The sequence below is a fragment of the Brienomyrus brachyistius genome, chromosome 2, assembly GCF_023856365.1.
Source record: "Brienomyrus brachyistius isolate T26 chromosome 2, BBRACH_0.4, whole genome shotgun sequence".
Classification (NCBI taxonomy): Eukaryota; Metazoa; Chordata; class Actinopteri; order Osteoglossiformes; family Mormyridae; genus Brienomyrus; species Brienomyrus brachyistius.
The window spans coordinates 24,195,370-24,211,387 of NC_064534.1; the positions used below are offsets into that span (position 1 = coordinate 24,195,370).

The window sequence follows — 16,018 nt, forward strand, 5'->3', positions numbered from 1 at the left end:
ATGACCCAGTTCACTGCAAGTCACATACAAACAGCACTTTATTTGACTCTGAACTGCAGTGGTGGGCTTCTATTTCAAACTTCCTTCTTTTCAAATCCATCAGGAAACACAATGTGAGTGTGAACTGGCTGAAGCATCTGATAGAATATGTGGAGGTGGTAAATTTTCTTAGCCTCCGTAATTGTTTGTGACCATTTGCGAAGTAGTTCCTCATATATATAATCGCTTCAGGCACAACTATCTCTGTCTCTGGCAGGCAAATAGACCTTTCCAGGTGCTAGATATGAATTTTTAATGTATTATTTAAATATTGAGAGAATTACACTTTCAGCGATATTACCTTTGTGTCTGTGGTGAGTGTGATGGTCGGGTCAATGCACTAAGAGGCCAGAAGGCTACCCCAGTTGCATAAACTGTTAGAGATTAGCAAACGCATAGCTAAAACATAAGCTTTAGCCTTAGTAGAAGTTTATAAACTGTGGTGTAGCAGATACCTTCACCAGTGTTTTTCTCCCTTAAGCATAGGGTTTGTATACATATGCACTACGTGACTGTAATGCAAAACAGATTCTTAAAATGCTGAGGATGTAAGAATATTGTCAAATCAGGGTTATGCTTTTTGTTGTTTAGAATATCACTTGGTTTGGGTTTGTTTTTATTGTGTTTAGGAAATACGGCAATGAACGATCACACTATTCAGATAAACAACCCATTTCCAGTTGAAATTTAATTAAAGTACTGTAGTTGAAAAGCTTGCCTTTGCTCTTGATGAAGAACGAGAATGGTTCCCATTAAGTTTAAAGGTTACTGGAACCTTTAATGGTCCAAAAGTTCAAGTAGTCTGAAAAAGATTTTTCCAAGACTTAAAAATTGTTCTATATGGCCAACAATTAATTGCGGAATGCTTTACTTCAAGGTGCTACTCTTTGATGTGCAATATGTTTGTTTAATAGTTTAATGAGGTTATGTCCATGCATCTATACTCAGCACATACAAATTAGTTCTGAGTGTCATAGTTCATTTTCAACTGTCAAATCAGTTTGGAAACAGAAGCAGAAAAACATAACAGTACGCCATTCGTAAGACTATTTAGAATAATGCTTAATCAGAGCTTCAAGATTAGTGATAATGTTAAATCTCTACAGCTAAATCTGCAATGTAATAGAATTCCATACCAATGAAGATGTATTATGACACATACATTAGCACAAGGTCTAAGTCAGGTTTCCTACATATACATGTTTTATATAATCGCCATTGATTGCATGAGTGGTGTTTTGCTTTAGATGCTCAATACCAGACACCCGCAGTCATTGCGTTTTTTTATTTCTCGTGTCGAGTGTAGTTTCTTTGCTCTTTCACACAGGTGATATGTTAATATTCTAGCTAGTGTACCCTGTCAAGTTCAGTTCTTTCCGTGGTCCCAGCCAGCGCATCGCTAATGAAGCCCTTCCGGAGAAGGGGGCTGCGGGGCGATGTACCGCCGTGGCATGGGTTCAAGGCACTCCTCTCAGGCTTCCAGGAGTGTGTCTCTCACATCCCTCCCCCGTGCAGCTGAATCTGAATTCTGCCTTAACAAAGTGCGTTCGCTTGCCGTCTCTGCCAGCCAGAAGGAAGAGCAGCTTCTTGCTCTCTTAGCCGCAGAGCGTGTGCATGTCATGCCAAGGCGCGCATAGAATTAGCCTAATTCATAATAAAATGCTGATGAGGCACCTCTTTGCGTTCTTCATTAGGTCTGACGCTTTTCCCAGTCAAACCCAACTCTCCATTTTTGTTTTGTGGTTTTTTTTTTTTTTTGAGTTTTTTTTTTCTTTTCAAAATAAAAATGTTTTCTGAGAGGATCCGTAGCCGCCTGCTGTTTCCATGGAAACAGCCCTATTTGCCTGTGAGAGCTGAGGTCTGCCGCCAATGAGAGAGACAGACACGTCAACTAAACATTCGAATACATCAAAGACAAATTCATCTGCTCGATCTGATCAGCTCAATTAATGGAAGAACAGAAGCTGAAGGGGGTTAAAGGGGGGCATCCATTCAGTGTAGCCCAAACCTTTTTTAATAGCAGAATATATGCCTTCCTTTTCATTGGTGTTGGGTTTGGGGGGTGGGGTGGGCGGAGACTGGATTTTAGCACTCTGTCAAAGACATTGCCAGGAGAAGGCCGGCTTTGGGGCCTCCTACACCTTAGATATGAAGCTGTCAGACAAAGAATAGCGCAATTCATTAAATGACACTTATTTTCTCCCACTTTACAAGACTACAGTGAACAAAACAAGCATGGGAGCAGCTCAAGGAGACACTTTTTCGCATTCAGTTGTGATGACAGACACGCGGCAATTATAGTGATAAGGCAAACGAGACAAGGAGCAAAGTGGCATTCTGCTTATCCCAGTCTCTCAGGCTCACTCGCCTCCCTTTAGCCTCTTTATGCGTCTCTGCATCTGCATGCGAGTGAATATGTTAGGACTAATTTATTTAGTTTATTACTCGGATTGTCTTTAAACGTAGTTAGACGTTTTCAGATCGTCAGTAGAATTTGGAGATGTGCGAAGGCTTAAAGGTTACGTATGACGTGGTGATGTACTTTTGTGTTTAAGAAACAAGTTAAATGTCGAGCGGAATGCAGGGGGACACTTGTGACAGATCTCGCAGTCACCATAGCTTTGTTGTTCAGGCTCCATTACCAGCCACCCTTAATGTGGAGGTACCTGAAGGCTGTTTCGCTGGTCTGACTTCTCAGCCTTGTGGCTGGTAATATGCTTTCGGGGAGTGCTGACAGATGCAATAAGAGAACAATAAGCAGTGTTAAAGTAGAGCTTCGAGTGGCCTACATGAAAACTGATGGCTGGTATATTGGCTAGCATGTTTCCCAAAGCCCCCGGACTCCCTGTTCATATCCCACCACAGAGTGAATTAAAGTCTACTCTGGGTGAATTGGACTGGTGGGATGTAAGTTTTATGTGTGTGTGTGTATGCTTGAGTATGTGGCAGAGAGAGTGTATGAGCAGGTTTGTGTGTTTATTTGTGTTACGAGGGTTTGATAGCTGTTCACATAGCAGGCTCATATACCAGGGAGATCCATCCACAGCAGTGGAAGACATACGAGGAACATGGACCTTGTGCATTCAGCTTAACCTGATTCATACAATGGTGGCGATAAAGTCTATGGATTATTCTAGTAACATTAGCATACTAATTTACCAAAATACAGTTTGCAGAGACTACCTTTACAAGCATTTATAGCACTGTAATATAACAGTTTATATAATGTAACGCCATTCTGTACATCACATTAGTTAAGGTTTCAAAGCAAGTTTTATAAATCATCTGGAAAAAAATATGAATGTGAGGGAGTGTTTACAGCTTAATATTTTATGGCATATAGTATTCATGACTCTGCACATGGTGTGTGTTATTTGTCACAATGATCATGCTGATTTACCACGGAAATCCAGACAGAGTTGGTGGCTACAGAGCTATAAACAACTTGCAATAAATTAATCTACTGCATAAAAGCTTAGAATTAATTTAATCTTTGCATATAAGTATAAAATGTAAAGCAAACATCCGGGCCATTTTTATAAAACAATAAGCACATTTCTCCTGTTTTCTTGGTACCTGTTATTAAAAAAATGGAAAAATATAATCTGGTGAACTCTTGGTAACCCTCAAAGCCCTGCCTTTGAAACACCGGACACCAGTGGAAATAATAACATGTATTTGACTTTATAAGTCTGTCAGAGCCATAACCGATTATCATCTAGCTTGGTGATCAGTACCAGTTTATTGATCTGTGTCTGTGCTGTCAAAATGAATGACTGTGTAAGCCAAGGTTTATTTAGTTTGATTTTATTTTATTGGCATAGTAATCACGTGTAATTTTATGGTTAATAAAATTCATTAACAAATGGAATGGGTACATATGTATATGTATAAACAGCTATTAAAAATTATGGTCCATCCATCCTGCAACCACTTACCTGGGCAGCACAGCACACAAGGGAGAGGTACACCCAGGATAGGATGTTAGCCCGTTGCGAGGTATACACCCATGCACACACACATGCACAAACACTGGGAAATTTACAGACACCAGTCCACTCGACTGCATGACTTTGGACTGTGCATAACAACCACCGAATTATACAGACACCATGTGAAACACAGTGGAGTTTAAACCCACAACGCTGGAGATGTAAGACAACTAGGGTGACCTCATACAAGTCAGGGGGGACACTATGCAGTTTGCGTTACTTCAGGTTTTACAAACTACTTTAAAACTGAAAGGCACCCATGCTCGCCTAATTAGTTCAATTCTTTTGCTTTTACTGGTTTGTTTCCTTGAATGAAAGATATCCAGCGGTTTCATGTTACCATTAGTGACACATGGTTATTGGTTATAAGGGATTGACCAATCAGCACACAGCAAGAACTCAGCGCTAAAGTAAAATCCAGGCCTTTTTAATTGAAACGGTAGCTTACAAATCCCGTCTTAGCTCATAGTGTCCCCGATGACATGCACTAGGCGATCACCCTATGCTACCCATTGGGTATCACCCTGATGATGATGACAATGATGAAAAAACCTATTATTATTATTATTATTTTTATTATTACAAGTAGTAATATTACTATTATTAATACTATTGTTATGCCTCTTGAGCTGATTTTCCGATTGACATATATGGGAGGGATAACTAATGCAGTCTAATTCAGGACGATGACGCCTTAACTGATATGCTGTCATCAATATCATGCACTGCAATCAAACCATGACAAGGATTTAGCTGCCTGATTCAGGTCATCACACGACCATATTCTTCATGGCTTCTACTATTTATCTTCAGCCAAGCACAGAATTACAAGAGAGGGTGAAAAAGGGGAAATAATTACAAATGAAGAGTGACATGGCTGTGAATAGAACATATGTTAGGCTCAGCGGAGGCATCAGTGAATTATATCATTCTACAGTGAAGCGGCACTCAGGCTGAACGGACCCATTTTAAACCTTGATGTATTTTATCTCTACTGTATTTGGACTGTAATTTCTGGAGAGAGACTTTGTGTAATTGAAGATCAACTCCCATATGCATGACTGGGGTCTTGGCCATCTGTTTGAGGACGCATTTGCCCTATAATGACTGAGTAAGGTGACCACACATTCCTCTGTGTAACGATGGATTCAGATATTTTAACTCCAAAATATAAAAGTTGCAGGTGAATGGATAAATTGTTCAAATGAAATGAGTTTAAAATGAGTTTAGAAAAGCCACTATCCTCAAAAGCACTCTCTTAAAATTATTTCTGATTCATTTCTAATACATTTAATCAGTTAATTATTAGAATACAGACATTTTTATTAAAATGCCTGGAACTTTTAAAATATTGCAGTTAGTTACTGATTTAGGTTCAAGTATTCATGATTAACCGACGGTATAATTTTCAGAAAGCAATTTAGATAGCCTTCAAGCATGTATTTACGATTCTTTTCTTTGGTAATGCAAAATGGGAAGAGATGTGCTTTTAATTTTTATTCTTACAGGAAAAGAGCAGGTATACCTTATTATTTTCAGTGTGTTTATCATTTAAAATTAGTGTAAGACAGGGGTCTGTTTTATTGATCAATTGAATTGTGAGAAGTAAGTGTAGCCTGTGCTTTCAAAATCTTATATCTCAGTAGACGTTTGAATGAGTGGTATGGTGTTTCTGTTTATGTAATTTCACTGAAATTTGTGTCCGTAAGCTGAAGCTGTGTGAAATGCTTAAAACATCTGGCCTCATTAACAGATTGTCCTCTGTCTGTCTGTCTTATTAGTTTAATATATATATATATATATATATATATATATATATATATATATATATATATATATATATATATATATATATATATATATATTAATATTAACCCCAGGTTAGCACACAGAATTACATTTCGCAAGACCCCAAAAAGGATGTTCTTTCCCTCACTGGACAAGGCCTTATACAAGGTCATGACTGTCAATTATCTCACTTCTCCTGTCCTTGGTGCGAGCACAGCCTGTTTGTTTCCTGCTTGCTGCATCTGTTAAAAGAAAATGCCCACTTTGCAGTAAACCTTGGAAAGCCTCTAATAGCTTAAAGGTAGCTTGAGCCTGAATGCTGGACCAAGGCAATCTGAGAACAATCCACTCCTCCTAATGGTGCCTTCTGAGAGAGCCCACCAGTTTGAAGCTTATGTCCCTGGGTGATTTGAGGGAAGCCTGTGGACATTTCAGCCTGCAACACACTCTCTAACAACAGAAACTTGTTTGGTCTTCAGTGCCTTTGATGTGCAATAAGTCACACCTCAGAGACGTTTGAGAAAAATTACGTTCGTCCATGTATCTCACAGGAGGAGTGTGTCCATCAGTTTAGTCTCTCGCCCTAATGATACCTCTTATTGTGCAGACATATGACTATTAGATTTGCAAATTTAAGTGGAGCCAGTTCCAGGGGCAAATTGCTGGCACGTCCCTGGCGATAACCCTCGGCGCAGCCTGGCCTTGTCAGCGACTGCAAAGGACACTTTAGTCCAGGTGCCTTCAGTCTATGTGCCACACGCACGGCCCCTTTGGCTCGAGAGCTCGTCTGGCTCGCCATCGCTCTTGGAAGCAGTTCCCGACTCAACTGGGAAGTCATCCTTTAAATCAGCTTATTAAATATGGATAAATATGAATCAGAGGATTGGTAAGGAATCTCATTTCAGATGAGCTATTTTCGTGTACGTCAAACTGGGACAGCGCCACATGTCTCGTGTCTAAACAGGACAGTGAGCAGCAGTTCCTTTGTAAGGCTGCCGTGATTATAACGACGGCAGAATCGCATACATCCTTCCCAAGGCTGAAGAAGCTATTGCAGGAATCCCCTCAGGCACGGCCCCTCTCGTGTGCAAAGCTCAGGAGGTAATATCTGACTGACCGCAGCACCCGACTCCTTACATTTCTGGGTGTATCTACCTCTCTACGTATTTTTGACTTTCCCACGGCTTTTATTATGGGGCCAGAATATATGAATTCTTTTTATAAATGAGGTATGAAATTTATTCTGATTCAGGTTTGCATATGTTGGTATGATGGGCAACTTCCTTATTTAAAGAAGTGAAAGCTGTTATACACCCACATTTATAGTGATTGCCCATGTGATTGCAGATTTTTTGAGGGGTGACACGTACCCGCGGCACCCTTAAGTGAGGTTAGACTTTAATTTCATGCTGTAAATGTACTAATTTAGTAACTCTGGGAGAGTTGGACAAGCAACGCGAAGCAGCAAATTTGTGAAGATTTTTTCCCATCTTGTGAGAGGACATAGGATGGACTCTTCTACAGAGCAAAAGAAATTATAGAGAATTTGCTAATCGAACCCAAAGGGGAGATTTGAGGGTTAGAAAGCTGTATAAAAGAGCTCTCTTTGTGAGTGATCGGGACTAGCGATTTTCTCGCGGCTGGGCTTACTGGGGACCAGATAGTCATATAAAAATGACAGAAAACGCAGCAGTAATCTGACTCACCTCCCAGAATGCACGGCTGGCCTCCCACACCAGCCCATTCGTGTTAACACTGTGTATGACTCTGGCAGTCTGCTAAGACATGCTAAGACTACTTGAAGTTCTGTAAATGAACTCCTTATGAGTTAATCACTCAGGCTGGTGTCACACAGGCTGAGTGTCCTGATGTCCTTCTTGCCCACGCTGCCGTGACATTGGGCACTGCGCTGCTGCATGCGCACCGTGTTATTAAGCCATCTCCCAAAATGACAGTGTCTTGCATTTCTGTGGTTCCTGTGGTGAAAGTGAGAGCTGGCTCAGTTTCTGGGGTCACCAGTAAACGCAGCAGTGAGAGACTCTGTGAGAGTCAGTGAGTCTATTCCGTTTTCCACTCTGCTGCTATTACTGTGTGGCACTGCTGTGTCGCACCTCCAGGGCTGGAAGTTCAAACCCCACCTCTGTTCTGTGTGTGAAATTTCCCAGTTCTCCCTCTGTCGTGTGGTTAGATAACTGGTGTTTCTGAATTGCTAATAGTGTGTGTTTACCCTGCCATCCCACCCATTCTGTCCCCCAGCCTTGTGTCCTATGCTGTTCCAGGCCCACCTGCGATCCCGACACGGATAATTGTAAATTGGATGGATGCTATTGCTGTTAAAATATTTATGACGATGCAGAGCATCCTAGCTTCTGATTTTAGAGCTTCAGCATGGTCCTCCCAGGGTTATGGTGCTGGAATTATGGCAGATGGAGAATGCGTCATTGGTCGGTATAACTATATCCAGCATCTGATGAGTAAAGGGGGACTCGGAGGAAAAGACCAAGGATGAAGTCATAACTGAGAGGTAACACTGGATTTAGGTTTGGTTCAGGTTTTCTTAATTGCCAATGTACGGTAATACATATGATTCATGTGATTCCTGAATATTCATAGAAGCCCATGTGTTTGCATAGCTGTAAAATTTATTACCTGTCATACCTGGTGTAACTCGACAATGGTTGTTCATCGATTGTGGACTGTGTTAGTAAATATGCAGGCTGTCAATATATGATTTATAAGGATGTAATTTGAAAGGTAGGCAGACGTACATCGTCATTACTTGAGGGGACTATTATTATTATCATTATTATTATTATTACTAATACTATTATTGGGTAGCCTATAAATCATTCTGTGAACAATGCTTTGCGGTACCCACAATGCCCCCAGTATGGGCTCCTCCACCGTGTCTGTCTGTGTGGCAGCATTAGTGAGGTACATCCTGCTCCTTGGACGGTCTCCAGTGGACATGGGGTGGGGGGTGGGGGGGGATTGTGCTGGCACCCTCTGAGCATTGCGGAGACGAAGCACTAGAGAAGGTGAGGCTTGAGGAGGGGGTTGCCGAGGGGGGGGGGAGCCGTCTGTCTGCCCGCCAAAGTGTGGGTGCAGTAGCGCTGAGCAGTGGTGATGGCAGCGTCGCCGCAGACCCTGGCTGCCGCGGTGGCACCTCGTGAACGGAGCCTGGCCGCCGTCCAGCGCCGCCTCGCATGCAGGGGAGGCTTCTGGGCGTGTGTGTGACGCTACAGCAGATGTCTCTCCATTTGCCTAAATCCGGCTGACATTTGGAGATGTGGCAGAATAAAAAAAAAGTGAGCTGGAAAATGAAATTTAATTAAAATGAAACAGCCTTGGCCATTGTAGCCTCTCCCGTGCGCCGCTTGGACTGGTCTCTCTCCCCCCCCCCCCTTTTTTTTTCTGTGACGAATAAGAGCGAGAAAGTGAGAGGCGGTTAATTTGTTTAATCTGGGCTAGCAGAAGGGGGAAGCCAGCTTCTCCCACCCTTTGCCCATTGTGACGTGGGGTGTTGGGATGCGATGAGCCCAAGCCACCTGAAGGAACAGTGTTTCATTCTGCGCCCCCCAGGGCCCCGGTCCTGCCATTTCCCCCTCTGCCACTGCTTACCGGATTACTTGTGTATTCCAGTGGCACAGAAGCCCCCCGCCACGCTGTTAAGGGGAACTTTTTATTTTTTTCCTACCTTGTTAGCACTAGCAGGATGAAAACTCACTAACCCCCACCCCTCCCCCCCCCAGCCACCCACTCCCTTGCCCAAGATGCTTCCCACCCCCCTGAGCCTGATGTTTGTTAGTGGAACTGCAGGCGGATACCTGGGAAGCGGCTGTTATTCTATTACTCTGCCAGGGGTGACATAATCATGGAGATCTTCACTCAGTTCGCTCGCTCACAAGTCTAATTTTCTGCAGCTGTTTCAGATGAAAGCAAAGCATGGTGGGATCCGAGATGGTGGCAGGTTCTGGTGCGAGGAGGGGCTGGGGTTGGGTGGTCAGGCCGAGTCGGGGATGTCGAAGAGACGGTGGCCTGTTTTGGCTTGTGGCTTGTTGTGTCTGTAGGGCATGCCAAGGTCCTGTGGTGTGCCCATGCTTGTAGTGTTACGCCTGTAACTAAATTAGTAGAGATGCTAACACCTTGCCAACTCCAGAAGAGATCATGGCCATTCTTAAGTCTGGAAGTCCGGAGTTCACATAATGAGATGGTCTAGATTTACTCAGCCTTGATTGGAGTTTACTGGACCAGGATCAAGTTGAGTGACTTGTGTAACTCATGCAAACAAGCCTTTAGTGTATCAGCCTTTTTTCCTGTGTCTGTTTCCTGTGTTTAATCTGACTTGTGTTTCCTGGTCCCTTATTCTCTGAAGTCTTTTCTTCTGGCTGGTTACTGTGTCCTGTTTCCCTGTTGTTTTCCTGGCCATCTTTTGGTGGGTTCCAGTCTCCAAGCTGGTTCTTGTCCCCTGTGTTTGCCAGTACTTGAGTCATCTCTTGTACATCCTGTTCTAGGACTATTCTAACCATCAGCAGCCGAAAGTCCCATCGATTCCCTGTATTCTATTGAATCTGTTTACAATACACTGTTGGGTGGAGTGGGCTGGGGAAGGATGGCCTGGTTCAGGGTTAAACCTGTTATGTTAGTGATCCATGTTGGGTGTCTGGGTAAATAAAATATTTTGCTCTGGTGTGACAGTAGATTCAGTGAGACATGGCCTCATATTCAAATCCCAGCATGATTGATTCCAATTGATTTGTGAATTCCTTGCATCAGTTAATTTTTGAATTCATTGTATCAGTTGATTTCTAAATTCATTGTATCAGAAATTTCTGAATCGCTATGCAGAGTTTGAGAGCACAGCTGGAGACAAGATCCAGGAATCCAATCAGGGGATAGGAGGCAGCTGGAAGACTGGAATTAGGAATCTAAAACAGGAAATGAAAACCAGGAAACAGGACACAGGAAAAGGTCAGGAGACAAGACTCCATGAACACAGCAAGAAAATGAAAAACCAAAATCTGGGCATTAAACTAAAGATAAGTTCACACAAGTTACACTGGGTAGTCAACCTAATCTTGTTTGGAAAACACTGAACAAGGCATAGCCCTGAGCTAGCATTATATATCCATTGAACTCAATATTTCTTTATTGGGGTACAGTCACAAGAATTATCATCTCTGTAGTGGGCAATGTGTTAGCAACCATGGTAATTTAGTTGCAAGTAAAACATGTACAGGGGTTAGTCAATGAAACTGAAATACCTGTTTTTAAGCCACAATAATTTATTAATATGGTTTAAGGCCTCCTTTTGTGCCCAATACAGCATCATTTAGTCTTGGGAATGACAGATATAAGTCCTGCACAGTGGCCAGATGGATTTTGAGCCATTCCTCTTGCAGAACAGTGGCCAGGTCACTGTGTGATGCTGCTGGTGGAAAATGTTTCCTGACTTACCCCTCCAAAACACCTCAAAGTGGCTCAATAATTTCCAGATCTGGTGAGTGTGCATGCCATGGGAGATGTTCAACTTCACTTTCATGTTCATCAAACCATTCTGTCTCCAGTCTTGCTTTGTGCATTGGTGCATTATCACCCTGATAAACGGCACCACAATGAGGGTAGAATGTTTGAACCACTAGGTGAACATGGTCCTCCGGAATGGTTCGGTAGTCATTGCAGTGATGCGCCCATCTAGGACAAGTAGTGGGCCTAAGGAATGCCATGATATTGCAGCCCAAACCATTACTGATCCACGCCTGTACTGCACTCTGGGTATATAACAGTCCAGGTGATAATCATCTTCGGGTTTTCTCCACATTGTAACTCTCCTGGATGTGAGAAAGACAGCGAAGTTGGACTCATCATAGAACAATACATGTTTCAAATTGTCCCCATCACAAGATTTGCACTGTTGGCACCATTGAAACCAACATTTGGAATTGGTATGAGTGACCAAAGGTTTGTGTGTAGCAGCCCGACTATGAATATTGACCCCGTCAAGGTCCTGACAAACAGATTTAATAGTAACAGGAGAGCCGAGGTGGCAGTGAGTTGGGCAGCTGTGATTTTCTGTTTTTTGGATACAATCTGGGTTAGTACCCGGATATCCCTTTCAGACAACAACTTCTTGCATTCACAGTTACTCTTGTTGGATGTGGTTCGTCCTTTGTGGTGGTATGCCGACATTATCCTGGAGACCATGGCTCTCAATACACCACAAAGACTTGCTGTCCTGGTCACAGATGCAGCAGTGAGATACGCATCAACAATTTATCTTCTTTTGAACTCTTTGTCACATTATGTTGGGTTGATTGCAATATTTTAGGTACAGCTGTATGATTGCTCTGCTAATTCAACCATCACACTCTCCTCTTACTCATGGAAAGTGCAGGCTGCACATATACAGGCATGAAACCTTAAATATGTTATAATGTCCAATGCTTCCCTGTCATTGTTCAGCCACTGTAGCTGCTGATAGACAGAGAGTGGTTAACGACTGACAATCCTGTGACTCATTGCAAGAAAATTACAAAACGTAAATATCCTCAATAATTAAATGTCAGTGTATTGTTTTTATTGGTAAGTTTTAGCCCAGTTTTGCACCCATTGATTACTAGTAATTATACATCTTGTAGATAAATTTCCTTACACAGTTTAATGATACAGTATTCAAATGCATTTATATTTGAAGTGCATACCATTACTCAGCGGTGCACTTCATATTTAATTTTATTCTACGTCCAACTGCTGCCTTTCTCTCCTGTAATTCACTGTCTATAATCCTCAACTGCAGCATGAATGAAAAGTACTAAATGTGTTCCAGCATCCATCGGCAAAGATCATTTATTTTTTCAGGATTGAGGCCGAGAGCTGAAGTGTGCCATTAACACATTTGCTTCAAGCGGCGTTCTGTCAAACATGCTCCCTCAAAGTTATTCTGAGGCAAAGCTGATGTCTCACTATAACTCTTCTCAATTGCCACTGTAAACACAAGTTCTGGTCGCCAGCATTGCAGAACCGTGACCTTTCACTGTAGTAGAGACTTATAGAAAGATGTGATGGGCTACATGTACTCAGGTGTCTCTTTTCTGCTGTGTATGACACTGGAAGGCTATTGGAATTCATTATTAGGAAACACAGTTGTTTTCTCCAAGCTGCATGGAAAAAGAAACAAACAGGGCTGTCTTTCTGTACAGCACTTGGTGGCCTGCAGTGTGTCTTCATTAGGGACAGTGCGAGGTATCTGTTTTTGCCCGAAAATGTTGACGTGGTATTTAAAACTAAGTAATTATTTCTGCACAGCGAAAGTCTTATTATGCATGATGTCACTGATGACAACATGCCTGAACACAAGTACAGACACAAGTCCCCGATGACTGGTGCATTTGCATTATGCTTGAGTAGCACGTCTTTTTGTCAAGATGAGCTTTGCAAATAGGGACTCGTTTTGTCTTTGCTGTTGGCAGCGGAGACTAAGTTTGGCTGCAGGCTTACATGACTTCGCTGAGACACCATTAGCCTTTTTCCAGATGATGAAGATTCGGCATGCGTGTAAGTTGCCACTACTTGGTCTCGCACGGGTGGTTTCTATGCACTGGTGTTTAACGGTATTGGCAGCATGTTTTTTGCAAATTTTTTAAGCAAACTATATATGTATGTATGTTCAATTTGTGTCTTTGTAGTGTAAGACACTCATGAACTTACTTTTATGAAAGCAAAAGTTGGGAGAGTTTTAATGTGGAGGATTCCACCCTCAATATCCACAGAAAACTGCATGCTAGAGAACCTTGACTGTGATTAAGTCATTATCAGCATTTTTATGGATCGATGCCAGGTTTTATATAAAAAGTGTAAATATTTGATTTTATTATATAGTCGTAGTTGTGAAGTTCCAAACTAATCTAATAATGAAAATAATCAAACTGAAAGAATAATTGATAGAGGACGGCTTATCGACAAGTTGAGCCAGTAGCATATTCTGTTTTTTATTTAAAACTTCATAGCCTTTCAGAATCATACAATGTGAAATATAAAATTTTTGTGTAAAGGAAAAAACAGTGTAGATCTGGGAGGAAAGTCTGGAAACCGAACGAAGCTGTCAAGCCTGTTTCTGTGCATTTCCACAGGCTTCTTATACATCTCACTCCAGGCCTGACTTGTCAAGGCGGGCCAGTAAATAAATAAACAAATGAATAAATAAGTAGAAAAGAATTTGCCTCCCAGGTAATCCTTTAAAATGCCAAGGTGAGGAGCTCCTGTGGCCCTATCTCATTATTGTATCTTTAGCCCCGTACAGCATCGGCGGTGTTAACGTGATGATGGGAGACGGAGCCGGGCTCTCGTTATGCACACAGTGTCTGCACATAGCTGCGCATGCACTGCATCTGTTAGACTTTTCCCCTCAGTTCTTTTTTTAATCTTTTATTCATAGCCTAGCAGGTGATGAAAAATTTATGCCTTGAGTCTGGCATTGAAATAAATGCAAAATGAAAACAGAAGCAGTTTATACTGACAGCCTGAATATCTCTATCTAGAACAAGGCTGTGCTGCGTAAGTGAGCGGATAGGAAAACAGAGGGAGAAAAACAACATTAACTCAGTGGTGTAATTGACACTTTGGGCTCCCTCTGCATCCCTGCGCCCAGAGATTAGAATGTTTTCTTTTTTTTTATTGTTTCCAATAATGCAGGCATTTTATCATTTCTTTGCCCAGTCCAGGGAAACAAGGCATGCACAGTCGTGCGGCGAAATGCCTCCTGTGGCAATTGCTGATTCCACTGGGCAATAATGCAGCAGTGAGGTGTTACTGTGAGAAGGAAGAGCGTGTATTTTCAGTCCATAGACGGCACTGTCCCCCCCGTGCACAAGCTGCCACCCCCCCCCCCTTTCTGTTCTATGGACATTGGGGTATTTGGGGTTGAGCTTCATTTTACTTTGAATCCTTTTGCTTCATTTTAGGTTTATTTTATTATTGAAATTGACCCAGGGCCTATTAAAATGCTCCTAGAAAAAGATACATTATGTAGATTATTGCTATTAACTGGTAATAAATCATTATTACATAATTTTTTCAAATGTATACTTAGAATGTTATGTGAAGTAAAGAAAAAAATGTTTTTTATGATCCTTTGAATATTATGACCCTTTTCGCTTCTTAATTATTAAACTCTTATGTATGACACACTGATCTTACAAAACAGTGTTGAACAGTTTAGGCGGGGAGAACAATCTCAGGGTTTGTTGACAATGTGCTTTAACTGTGTGAAGCTGGTCAAAATCACGCTAATTATCTTTTAGCTTTACAGTAACGTTTTGGGCAGGTTTTTTATTTGCACCTCTTTTGTTTTGTAATGGAGCCAAACACAGGCATAATGGAAGCAGTGATCTGAAGATCAGCATTTCTGTCAATTAAAAATGTATTCTTAGTAAAAACTCACAGTTCCTTTAAGTAAAGTAACACGTTCTTTTGAGGAATTGTAGTCAACCGAGATAACGGATAACGTGATAATCTTGAAAGCACACTTGTGCCAGAATGACTCATGTGTGTTTTGATGAAAAGACCGCAGAATGGAACAGAGAGAGATTACAATACCAAAGTTAGTATTAAAACTATATACAAATCCCCTAGATTGATGAGTGTGTTGCTAACATCATACTTTTGGAAAAGCCTTTGGAAATCCACGTGCTGACAATCGCAGAGCCAGAAGTACATATTCACATTTGTTGATGCTGTTCAGAAGCTCCTGAAGTCGTGGTAGCAGTTGTGTTTTAGGTGAACCTCCACTCATACTGCTAGTTAACTGGTCAATGACTCCTTTTCCTCTTGAAAGTTAAACTCCTGTATTATCAGTTACAATACACGGATGCCTTTTGTCCTTATTCAGACACCCACAACTTTGGAAAACTGTCAGTCCTGCCAGTACAACTTATGAAAATGGAAAAAGTATTTCAATTACTTCTGAAGTCTTTACCTTTTGTGTAAGCCGTCGTTGAGATGTGCTGTGATGTTAAGAAAAGTTCATATTTTGTTTCCTGTGACCTTGCTTTCTTGTGTTCAGTCTTGTATTTAAAGGTTGTACAGTACTGCAGATGAATTAAAGTACCTCTTTTGTGTGTGTTAATACAGTGATTTTCTTCCCTTCTATTGAATTTCACTGATGAGGTTTTGTAGCAAAAAACTTGACAAAAAAAAAGCAA

The 16,018-nt window shown here is 41.6% G+C and overlaps 1 protein-coding gene across 1 annotated transcript in view; it reads left to right on the forward strand.

Annotated features, from left to right (window-relative positions):
* The window catches only part of kiaa0825 (KIAA0825 ortholog), a 105,873-nt gene that overhangs the window by 59,136 nt on the left and 30,719 nt on the right, over positions 1-16,018 (forward strand). The window lies entirely within an intron of this gene.